Source organism: Dermacentor albipictus, chromosome 7, assembly GCF_038994185.2.
Source record: "Dermacentor albipictus isolate Rhodes 1998 colony chromosome 7, USDA_Dalb.pri_finalv2, whole genome shotgun sequence".
Taxonomy (NCBI): domain Eukaryota; kingdom Metazoa; phylum Arthropoda; class Arachnida; order Ixodida; family Ixodidae; genus Dermacentor; species Dermacentor albipictus.
In genome coordinates, this window is record NC_091827.1 from 96,638,704 (window position 1) to 96,651,355 (window position 12,652).

General features: G+C 49.6%; 2 long non-coding RNA genes across 4 annotated transcripts in view; one reads left to right on the top strand and one right to left on the bottom strand.

Moving 5' to 3' along the window:
- Window positions 1–2,063, bottom strand: part of LOC135897110 (uncharacterized) — an 81,966-nt gene extending 79,903 nt beyond the window's left edge. The window contains exon 1 of one of the 3 annotated variants that reach the window (XR_011507501.1): window positions 1,903–2,063. This is a non-coding gene — a long non-coding RNA (uncharacterized lncRNA). The remainder of the gene's footprint in view (window positions 1–1,902) is intronic. The other 2 variants (XR_011507500.1, XR_011507499.1) reach the window with 2 other exon arrangements.
- The window catches only part of LOC139048101 (uncharacterized), a 187,644-nt gene that overhangs the window by 95,343 nt on the left and 79,649 nt on the right, over window positions 1–12,652 (top strand). The window lies entirely within an intron of this gene.

The following is a 12,652-nucleotide window of genomic DNA, read 5'->3' on the forward strand; positions in this document are numbered from 1 at the left end:
GCAACCGATGTCGCAGATTTCCTACTCCGGCATATCACTTTAGTACATGGTGTCCCGCGACAGCTCTTTACTGACCGCGGCCAAACTTTCCTCTCCGAAGTCATCGCCGATATTCTTCGCTCATGTTCTACCAAGCACAAACGGCCCACCTCCTGTCATCCCCAGACCGACGGCCTTACTGAGCGACGTAATCGGACCATTACTGACTTGCTATCGAAATACGTTTCACCCGACCACAAGGACGGAGTGTAGCGCTCCCTTATGTCACGTTCGCCTATAATTCATCACGCCACGATACTTCTGGGTATTCCCCCTTTTACTTATTCTTTGTTCGTGACCTTGTATTACCATTGGGCACTTCACTCCCCTTCATACAGGATTCGAGGACCGGGTATGCGCGCCACGCCATCGCCCATGCTGACCATGCGCGTCAGCTTGCCTGTACTCGTCTGTTGGCATCGCAAGAATCTCAACAGTGCGCTTACAATCGCCGCCATGGTGACACATATTTTTCACCAGGCTCTCTCGTGCTACTATGGTCCCCTTTACGCAGAGTGAGGTTCTCCTAGAAGGTCCTTCCGTGCTACACAGGCCCGTGTTCGACATAAAGGGACCAATGTCACTTACTAGATAATGCCCTAGGCCTCCGTCATGCCACCCGGTCCCACATCACCTGATGTCGCACACGTCTCTCGACTTAAGCCTTACTATGCCCTTATCGACGGCCCCGTCTGAAGCACTGAGACGGTGCTTTTTTTGCCAAGGGTCGTGTTACGGTGGAAAAAGAGAACAAGGTCGTCGGCGGTGCGCTATAACGATTGCAAATACATCAATAACGTACTTGACAGGCCTAATCTGTATGACCTAAGATCGATAACCTAGCTAAACAATAGTAACACGGCAATGGCTTCGCAGAATGGTGTTGCGTACTTCCCTCGCAGATGTCCTGAAACCCTACTGCTTGCGCCATAATTGAAAAATTCCGACTTACATTATTTTTTCTCTGTGCTCTTCCCGGCAAGAGGTCTCGCATATTTCTAAGCTTAACGCTAATAAATGATGGGGATTGAAATTCTTCGTCCCAAACCCTTTTAATCGCGTCTTCGTGCCGGGCTATTGTTTACTTTATAAGTTCTTGGTTGGTCAAATGATCATGCAACTTACAGATAACTAAACACTTTGAAATCATTACACTTACGCCCACGTAGCGCAACATAGAAATAAAAAGGGAAGCGGAGGGCTAACTCTCGATTGTTAATTCCGTTTACAATGACAGCCAATATATAGAAACATGGTCTGAAATTGCTTAGTATGAACTAACAACCCCAGCAACACGTCCTGCTAACTTACTGATATATTTGCACTATTTCTGTGTGCCTGGCCTCCATACACCTTCTTCCTGCCAATGCCGAATACCTTTCTTTGCGAGCTTATATTCTTACTGTTTTTATTTTTTACTTCCTGGTTATTGCGATGTTCAGCTTAGTAATATGCAACAGGTGCTGCCTCTTTAACGGCCACAGTTTAGCCGACAGGACCTGGTTTGTTAGTTTCTCCGGCTTCATGATTCATGGCCGACTACTTAGTTATTTCCCAGGGGTTGTTTTTTGATGTCAATGTTCTTCAGCAACGAATTAAATTGCTGGCTATATAGTTAATTCCCTTAGGACCTCAATACCTTTTGTTATGCTGCCTTTATCCACCTATGGCAAAGCCTTACGATACCTGCGAGGGCTGGCCTGATTTATCTGCGCTCTTTCTGTGACTGCCACAATGGCCTCAAATGTACATCCTGCAAAGTGCCGGAAGAAGTACAGACTATTAAGTGTAAATTGGTTATTGCTTTTCATTATAATACTAATAGAATTTTCAAACGAAAATTATAGCGGTGAGTTCGCTTACCCTTTTGAGATCAGTGGTGTTACAACCATCACGCAGGTCCGTGGGTTTAAACGCATATGTTTTCCTGATGCTCAAGAAAACGAGGATAAGAGCTGTACAAAATCTGAGCGCCAGCATGCTTGCTCGTGAACGCGTTTGATATTGCTTCCAAAGCAACTGCAGCATTTTAAAGGTTTTTCAGTGTATTGTTCCGGCGAATATGTGTACTGAAAAAAAGTTAAGCATAAAACCCACAACTTTTGAACTTTTTCAACCTGCCGATGAAGCTCAGTTGCTTGAGGAGAGCGACCCGACATTTTAGAAAGCAAAGGTCAAATGCAGGAATGCTAGCTCGGTAGATGGGCGTCTCTTGTTTCTCTTTCTCACGGGCACATTTTCGTACGCTTTGCAGGGGCTCTTGAAAATTTCACTCTCTAAAAAGAGAATATAAATAGCGCAAAGCGAAGCGCTCTATACGAATGTGGCCAATCATGAAATCATCCGCAGGGTCGTCTACGTGGGCATGCGTTTGGTGTACACCCACACCACCTACCCGAGCACATAATGGTTTCACCCTCTCGCGTGTAGCCGTGCGCGGCTTAGCTGTGTCTGAGTAAAAAAGGATCCTGAAGGTTGAGCCGGTGCTGGGTGTACGGCCCTTTAATGCCCCCGACGGAGGCAACACGCTTCTTTGGCCTCTGCTTCACATTGACGGCACCTGCAGACCCACCCACCTGGAGGAATCTCAGCAGTCGTTTTTTTCCTGTCCTCCTGTACAGTATTCGTCTCTCTCTCTCTCTCACTTTCTATTTTTCCTGTCTCCTACACACATCCTATTCCTTCCAGTATTCTGGGCGCCAAGGTTTAACCTTGTGTGGGTAGCCAACCTTGGGTAAACCATATTTGCTTATTGCGATAACGTACAGCTGCCACTAGCAGGACGTGCTTTGCACTTTCTGTGGCGTCCCCTTGTTGGACTCCATGGTGGGTGGCTGGCATTACCGCCGAACGATGAAGGCTCTTTATGCAAAATTCCTTTTGGAGATTCTCTTATGGCGCTCACAAACGAGGGTGCACCGAAATATTTAAATATTGGGCCAGGGAGAAACCTTTCCCAAGTACCATGTGGTACATTCTGAAAAACCAGAAAAGAGCGTGAGAGTCATATCAGCTTTCTTTGTCGGGAAATGTCTAAGTGATTCCATAGGCCCAGATTACAGCGCTACGAATCTAGCTAATGGCGACCTTCTTTCATTCCTGCAAGATAAGAAAATTGCCGCCCAAGCACTCCTTAGAGATGGGTAACCAGCGATGCTGAAACGTGCGGCCCCGGTGTTTATCACTTGGTTAATCCCGACGGTTCGTTAAACAACGGCTTGGTAGGCTGCAGGATCCTCGGTACGCAGTTGCTGCTTGTGCTCAGCTGCATGGGCCTGTTCTTGTGCCCGGGCTGCAACATTGGCAAGGTGTAGACGAGCTCGTTCCCGGTCGGCTCGCGGCGTTTCTGATCGAAAGCTGCCTACTGCTCAGGTGAAAGTATGACGCGTGGACTACCCATTTCGGAGCCGGATAAAAGCTGTTGCGCGGGCACTCATCTGCGACGGAGAGCGATTACGTCACTACTGGTGCTGCCAATCGCGAGCGTCTTTTTTTTCTCTCATGCGCATGGGGTTATGCCAGAGGAGGTTTCGGCATGCAGGCGGTAGACGGACGGACGAATCCGTTATCTATATACAGCTTCGTTGCAAAAATATGATGAAAAGCTACACAACGTTGTCTCTCTCGGGAACATTTCACTTAGCGTGACTCCACACAGAACTATGAACACCATCCCCGACGTTATTTCTGATGACGACCTGGTGGAGCTGACAGAGGCCGGACATTTGGAAGGTTGGAAAGAGCGAGATGTGATCCATTTCAAAGAAATTAAGACGATGCGCGACGGGAAAGAAAGTCAGTCAAAGAACCTTATTATCACCTTTGGTTCAAGTCTGCTGCCCGAGACAATCGAGGCAGGGTAGGCAAAGATCCGTGTCAGAGAGTATGTCACGCACCGTCTGCAATGCTTCAAATGCAAAGCAGTTCGGGCGCACTTCACAGAACTGCAGAAGCAGCCAAGCTGCTGCAAAATGCCGTGCTCACGAACACTCTTGAAAACTGTTAGAGCTCTCTACGCTGCCCGAACAATAATGGGGAACATGCCGCATACTTATGGTCCTGCCCGTAATGGAAAATATAAAAAGAGAAATTGCGGCAATCAAAGTAAAGCAAAACATGTCATTCAGGGAAGCAGGTAGGCGGGTATTGTACCTGCCAAAGAACAGCTTTGCCCATGCGTTGCGTCAGGGGGCAGCTACACAACGGCTTCCGGCGGCTGTCAGGCGCACACGCAGTCAGCCGCCAGCGACGGCATCCGCCCCCCTTAGCGGCTGCAGCTAGTGCTGTTCCGCAGCCCCAGCAAAAGGGGTCGTCGACCTCCGGGCAAATGGGCTTAAAAGTGTCGTACGACGTGTCGAGGCCTTAGCAACGAACACAACTCCTAGCAAGAGCCCATGTCCAGCGCTATGCAAGAGGCGATGCATAGAGTTTCTCACTATAGCACCTAGAGGAAAATCTAGCGCCACCGTCTATGGGAATTTCCTAAGGGACGCCGTGCCGTTATGGGAATGATGGTATGTGTGTCTGCGAGGCTTGTGTCGGCTGGGGTTGTAGAGGCTTCGTCTAAAACCTGGCTACAGCTACACAATTAACGCGTTCCTAAATTAAAATCTTCAAAAAATGTTTCCATTCACGCATATTACATCTGCCAATGAAGTTTACTCACGTACAATGCATAACAAAGTGAAGAAAAGCAAGAAGAGACGACAAACTGTTCCAAAGCGAGAGCGAATCTTGTCATCTGTCCTCCAACATTTGCGGCCCGCTGATAAGTTTTACGTTTCACATATCTGTGCATCCGATAACAAATTCTCATAGTTAACAAAACATGTTTTTGTGCAATAATAAAGCCAAAACAGCTTTTTTCGTGCTGTTTTAGTAGATAATGACTCATTTTGACAGACAGAACGGGGCTTGCCAGGCGCGTCTTCAAGGTGTCCTGGCTCTCCGAGAAGGATGTCAATTCGAAGTCATAATATGGCGGCATTCCCATGCATACCACTGCGCAGCAGCGCCAGATTTCCCTCTAGGCAGTATAGTGGACACTCTATGAGGCGATGGACACAACACGCAGCCACACGGCGCCGCCAGCTCCTAAGGAGCGGCGCGAATCACTCAACTGCACCAAAACAGAGACCCCCCCCCTCCCCATCACAGGGCCCGTAAAGGGCTCTGTACGGTAAATTTCTTTTTAAAACACATGGCAGAAAGGTCTTTTATGATAGACACTAACCCCGCAGGGGCGTCTGCGTTAGCAGGCGTTTGGTGTGTTGCGACACCACGGACCCGAGCACACGAGGGTTGGACCCTCCCGCGTGTAGCCGTGCGCGGCTTAGCCGTGTCTGGGGAAAAGGGGATCCTGGGGGTTGAGCCGATGCCGGGTGTTTGGACCTTTAAGGCCCCCCGGCGGAGGCAACACACCTCTTCGGCCTCGGCTTCACATAGACGGCACCTCCAGGCTGACCCACCTGGGGGAAATCGGCAGTCGCCTTTTCCTGTCCTCCTCTCCAATCTTCGTCTTTCTCTCCCACTTTTGCATCTTTCCTGTCTTCTCTTCACTTCTTTTGCTTCCGTATTTCCTGGCGGCAAGGGTTAACCGTGTGTAATGTATCCAATCTCGGGTATATACATTAGGTTATAGTGGCTGTGTACTGCTGGCGCTGGCAGGCTGCATTTATACAGAATCTTGTCACGCCCCCGTGTTGGGCTCCATGGTGGGTGGCTGGCACAGCTGCCGAAATTTCAGAAATTTCTAGGCTTTTAGCTCATTCCCCAAGCTACCTGATCGACCTCTTTTGAAAAGAGGCCGCACCGATGAACCCTTTAACTTTTTCGCCAAGAGCCAAGATATTTTCCCACATTTTCACGTGATCCATACTGAAACGAACCAAAGGACTGTAAGAACGCTTTCTCCATTTGTTGTTGCGAAGTGCCTCACTGACACACTGAGCCCTGGATACAAAATTACTAAAATGGCCAGTGGCGACCTTCTCCTTGAAGTTCGTGACAAAATACAACACGACAAATTGCCAAATCTTGTTTCGTTTGGTGAAACCCCAATTTCAGTAACCCCTCACCGTTCCCTCAACAGCACAAGAGGTGTGGTTTTCAGAGCAGGACCTTCTAGAACTGACTGAGGCAGAGCTCCTAGAGGGCTGGAAGGAGCAGCATGTCACTAACGTGCAACGAATCAAGATCCGCCGAGATGACAAAGAAATACCCACGAAACACCTGATCCTTACCTTTTGTACCAGCACTCTCCCTGAAAGCATCGAAACAGGCTATATGAAAATTAATGTCAGACCGTACATACCGAATCCACGACGATATTTCAAGTGCCAAAGATTCGGCCACGGCTCTCAGAGCTGCCGAGGCCGTACCACCTGTGCAAAGTGCGCGTCCCATGACCACCCTGCGGACAACTGCAACGACCCACTTCACTGTGCAAACTGTGACGGCGAACACGCCGCCTATTCTCGCTCCTGTCCTTCATGGAAGAAGAAAAAAGAAATCATAACACTTAAAATAAAAGAAAATATCTCGTTCAAAGAAGCGCGCAAGCGTCTTTCTATTGCACAGGGACCTACATTTTCCGAAGTGGCACGGCTGGGGGCACGACCACAACGGTATTCGGCGGCTGTTAGGACCACCCAGAGTGGACCGGCGGCATCGCCACTCGCCCCTACTGCGGGACCAGCTAGTGCTGGCCTGCTACCCAGCAAGATCCAGCAGCCCTCAGGGTCTGCCGTTTCTAGTTCTTTAAGGGCCTCTGCACGCGTAGAGAAGCCCGAAACACCCGCGAGCGGACACCGCGAGCGGACATCCATCGCCTCCACAGAGGCGATGGATACATCACAAAGTGCGTCGGCGTCCCAGACGCCGAAGGCCCGGCGCAGTTTTCAGGAGCGCGCCAAAAAGGACAAAACCCGCATCACGGGGCCTGGAAAGAGCCCTGTGGGCTAAAGTAGCTTCTCTCTCCTAAACACACAGCACATATCAATAACAACATGGATACACCAATATTACATTGGAACGTTAGAGGTCTCCTCCACAACCTCGACGACGTCAAAGAACTCATACATAAATATAATCCCAAGGTGCTGTGTGTACAAGGAACACATCTAAAACCAACACAGTCAGCCTTTCTGACGCAATTCGCCATTTTTCGGAAAGACCGTGACGATGCCAACACTTCTTCCGGTGGTGTAGCAATAATAGCTGATAAGTCCGTTGCATGCCGTGCTCTGGAACTTTAAACACCTCTTGAGGCAGTTGCGGTTCGGGCCTTATTGTTGGGAAAACTAATTAGCATTTGTTCTATTTATATACCGCCTAACTTTCGGCTCCTTCGAGCAGAACTCGAGGGGTTAATAGATGCCCTGCCAGAACCATACATACTGGTTGGGGATTTCAATGCACACAATACTCTTTGGGGGGATTCCCGATGCGATGCAAGAGGTCGAATAATTGAACAAATCCTGTTTTCTTCAGGCGCCTGCGTGCTAAATAAGAAACAACCAACATTTTACAGTCTTGCACACAACACATACAGTTACATAGACTTAAGCATAGTATCCCCGACCTTAGTACCCCGTTTAGATTGGAAAGTTATTCAAAACCCTTATGGCAGTGACCATTTTCCTGTGATCCTCCAATCTACAAAAGAACATGATCCTTTCCCACACGCCGCTCGATGGAAGATTGCATCTTGTTAGATATGGAGCTGTTTCCTGCGATTACTTCGAGTTCCCCAAACCACTTCGAGTCGCAGCACAGCTAATTGAGGAATGCCGAAGCAGGAAAGCACATTCCAGAGGAGCGGCCGAGCAAACAAGTTTAAGGCAACAAGTTCACGTGCCAACAAGTTCGTGCGCCACCGGGATTAGCAGGTGGGCCTCGGACAATGGAGCATGAGCAGCCCTCCCCTTCTCCTCGTTAGAAGTGCATTGCCAGTCTGCGAGGCAAGACCGCAGAGAGCCGCCAGGTGTGACACCGCGACACGGGCGCCTACCATTGGCTGAAAGTGGCGTCATCGGAGCGGACTCTCCCATTGGTCAAACATGACGTGACTTACAGTGCTCGAAGGGTTATAAGAAGCCTTCCAGAGATTCTGGGACAGTCCCTGATTCCCTGATTCACCTCTCTCGAACTTCTTGCCGCGGGCCGCAGCGTCCGAGTTGCTGCTGGCCCGTAATGTCTGTACGAACGTTATTTGACGCTCACGTCCCCTGTAAATAATGTAGAATAAATCCTCCCAAGTTTTGGGTTTTCATCCCGAAGTCCGTCCTTCAACCCCTACATCTGGTTGGCAGCGGTAGGATCGCCTCCGAATGCATCAGCTGGTGGCAGCGCTACGGATAAACCTTCGTCGAGAGAGATCCTAAGGAACCGGGAAGAGCGAAGAAGAGAGAGCCTTCGTCGAAAGAGGTCCGAAGAAACTGGGAGTAGCGAAGAAGGAGCGAGCCTTCGACCCAGGGAGTCCGGAGGAACCGGGAGCAGCGGACGAACGAACCGGATGGCAGGGTGCTGCAACCGTAAGTGAGCGCGTGGTTTTTTTTCCTTATGATTCGCCAGACTCAAATGTTGTGTGTTCATTTTGATAGTTCTGGGAATCGGGAGTTTGTTGCATTGTGTATTTGCACAAATTAATTAAGGAAAACAGTTTTAACCACCTGTCGGGGCAGCTGCCATGGATCTTAGAAGGTTGACGAGGTTAGACTTGTTGTTGGTGTGCGACGATTTGGGAGTTGAGGCGGACGAACGGATGAAAACGCCAGCTATCATAAAGGCGATTAACGATAGTGGCAATGATGGCAAAAGCATTGAGCTTGCTTGGGAGGTGATACAGGAGCCACAGGAGCGTGCGCGTCGTGTACGTTTGCGGGAGCGTCGTGAACTTAGGAGTGAGCGTAAGCGTGAACAACGCGAGAATGAACGGAAGCAGGAGCTTCAAGAACTTACTCTTAGGTGTCAGCGTCACGAACGTGAGAATGAACGCGAACTTGAGTATCAGGAACGTAAGCTTGAGCTTGAGCAAAAGTATGAGAGAGAGAAGGCAGCACTGATCAAAGAGATACAGTATTGTGATCAGTTATTGGCACAGAGACAACGGCTGTCTGAGAATTCTGTAGGTAATACAGAGCGAAAGAATGAGGCAGCATCGAGCGGATTTTCGCCAGAAGCCGACGAGAAGAGTAGTGCCTGTGAGATTAGCTGCAGAGTCATAAGTGAAGGGAAAGGGCTAGGTGCTAACGATGCCTTAGTGGCAACAGAGGCCGTTAAAGGCCGCAAGGAGAGCGACGAGGTGCTGTGCCAACAGATGACTGTGGAGACAGCTAGGCCAGCTGCGAACAAATTGGCACAGTTACCGAGCGTGTGCGTCGCTGGTAATGTTAGCGAGGTTGCTAGCGAAGAAAAGGGTACTGCTGACCCGACAGAGGCGAGCACCCATGTAGAGCCAGATCTGCGTGCAGAAATGAAGTGCGAGCTGGACGATGCAGTTGAGAATAGCTCTCGGGGTGGCGAGCTCCGTAGCTCACGAGAGAACAACTGCATTGTTCAGGGATCGGTGCGGCTCTCCGCCAGTCTAGATGGCCTAGATAGGGATGATTCAGTTAATAATCATTCGGACTGTGCGCGTGAGACAGCGACCGATACCGACGGGCTGTGTGCCGATGCACAGCGTGAGCTGGGCAATGTAGTAGAGGGCAGTTCGCAAGAGTGCGAGTTGTCTAACTCGAGTAAAGCCTGCTGCATTGTGCCAGAGTCGGTTGGGCTGTCCGCCAGTCGAGGCAAAGTGAGAGTAGATTTAAATGTAAATCACTCAGACTGTGCGGGTAAGAGACCGATCCGGGCCGACGAAATGTGTACCGGCCAGCACGAGGCACGAGGCGACATGAAAGCGAGTGCAAAGAGAAAGCGCCGTCAAAAGAAGCGCGGTAAAGACCGAAAGACGGTAACTTATGTAGCGCCGCCAAAGATGGCCAGAAACCCAAAAGGGCAAGGCGCGAGGAAAAAGGTGCGGTCGTCAAGGACGATGTTGACGCATCCAGTATGGTCGAGCCACCGGTCAAAGGGGGACCGCGAAGCATGTTCTGCGCGGACGCGGACAAAGGGCACGGGGCAGTTAAACTCCTCGTCGTTCCGTAGTTCTTTTCATAGCTCAGCGTGCAGTTCGAAGAAACGCAAGGTGGCAGGACGAGACCAGGTGGGGAGTAGCGACGCGGTCAGTCGAGGTCCTGTTGAAAGCGGGGCGGGAGGACGCAAATTGGCAGGAGACCGTAGCGTCTTGGGGGAGCTGATAGTGAGTCAGCCCTTTTGTTGTTCCTCCGTAGCCAGAGTAGCTTTCGGCACGCGACCACCCCGCGTTCGACTCAAAGTATGAGTCTGACGTAAGCGTTTGGAAAGGGAGGCCAGGAGCGCTTCCGTAGGAATCAATTGTCTTGTTTTTTATTTTGAGCATCGGAAAGTTTTTCGCGAATTGAGACTAGGATTTCTTTCAATATGTAAAGGTATGAGCTTTGTTTGTGTTTTCGTTTGAGAAGCTCGAGATTTGAAAGATGCGTTTTAAGTAAACATGTAGTCTCGCGAGATGCTCATTAATAAGTAGATAGGCTTTTTTTGTGTGTGTGAGTAACCTGAGGGTCAAGGTTATTGTTGAGAGGCCTATCGTAACGCGCGTGTGTGTTATTTAACCTTCTTTCTTTTTAAGTGTTGAATTTTCTAAGGTTAAGCGCGTAGATTTTCAGTGAGTGCATGATTTGCACGGAGAAGCGTTCTTAGTTCCATTAGCGCGTGTCCTGTGTGGACGTAAGGAAGCAGACTTTATGACTGGGTTGCTAGTGTGTGTGGAGGGCAGCCGTATTCTGACTTCTCTGATAAGTACGCGTGGAACGAGTTATTAAAAGACGCATTATTTTAAGAGTTCTGCGGAGTGTGTAAGTCACGCAAGTTTAATTGTTCGTTTATGTCACGTGTCCTGTAGGACTTTCAGGGAAGAAACGTGAGTAAGCGTAAAGGAAAAGTTTGCCTACAACGCAAGTACGTGTTCTGTTTAGTGACCACAAGGCTAGTGCGCTTGTGATTACGTACTTGTGAGGTTGACCAGATTGTTCAGTGGCACCAATACGTGCAATAAGTACGCCACTGCGATAGATTGGAAACATGCTGTTCGTGTAGTTAGGCCACTTAAGTAATGTTCGGCTGTTTTCATTTGTTGTTTGCATCGCCAACGACCCTTTTGTTTTGCAACAACAATAGTAGTCTGGTCTTGTCGGCAATCGAGGAGAAATGGATAGCTGTTTGGAACGGTGGTTACAATTGTTTTGTCAAAATTGGGGAACTAAAAGATCAGGGTTGATTTTGACTCAGTAATAGCCTGGCGAGTCAGGGGTGAAGAGCCTGCGCTTACGCGTGGTGCGGCGCTGTGTTGTTTGGTTTGTTTGACGTATGTTCTCCAGGGCCCAGGATCCCGAGGGTTGTCAAACGAGGCTCGACCCCAGTACCCTGCAGCTTCTTTCAGCGTTCCTCATGGCCAGCGAATTGAGTTCACCGGCCATTCAGAACTACCGGGGCGAGGACGAGCTGTTAGATATGGAGCTGTTTCCTGCGATTACTTCGAGTTCCCCAAACCACTTCGAGTCGCAGCACAGCTAATTGAGGAATGCCGAAGCAGGAAAGCACATTCCAGAGGAGCGGCCGAGCAAACAAGTTTAAGGCAACAAGTTCACGTGCCAACAAGTTCGTGCGCCGCCGGGATTAGCAGGTGGGCCTCGGACAATGGAGCATGAGCAGCCCTCCCCTTCTCCTCGTTAGAAGTGCATTGCCAGTCTGCGAGGCAAGACCGCAGAGAGCCGCCAGGTGTGACACCGCGACACGGGCGCCTACCATTGGCTGAAAGTGGCGTCATCGGAGCGGACTCTCCCATTGGTCAAACATGACGTGACTTACAGTGCTCGAAGGGTTATAAGAAGCCTTCCAGAGATTCTGGGACAGTCCCTGATTCCCTGATTCACCTCTCTCGAACTTCTTGCCGCGGGCCGCAGCGTCCGAGTTGCTGCTGGCCCGTAATGTCTGTACGAACGTTATTTGACGCTCACGTCCCCTGTAAATAATGTAGAATAAATCCTCCCAAGTTTTGGGTTTTCATCCCGAAGTCCGTCCTTCAACCCCTACAATCTGCAGACTGGGAAAAATTTAGGACTCTGACGTATATGCCTCGAAACGCTCTTAACGATTTTAATATAAACGATGCTGTTGCTTATTTTACCGCTTTTATGATTGACGCCGCATTGGAGTGCATCCCACAAACAAACGGGACCCCGAAAAAAAGGCGAGTGCCCTGGTGGAACGAGGATTGCAGGAATGCACGGAAAAAACAGAATAAGGCCTGGGACATGCTGCGCCGCTCTCCAACAACTGAGAACCTTGTTAACTTCAAACACATAAAGTCCCAAGGAAGACGAACACGGCGCACGGCTAAAAGGGAAAGCTGGGAAAAATACATCTCCGGTATTAACTCCTATAAACAAGAAGGAAAAGTATGGAGTCGGCTGAAAAAATTAGTAGGCCACCAACCTTACCTCCTGCCTTTGGTCGATGTCCAAGGCAATAA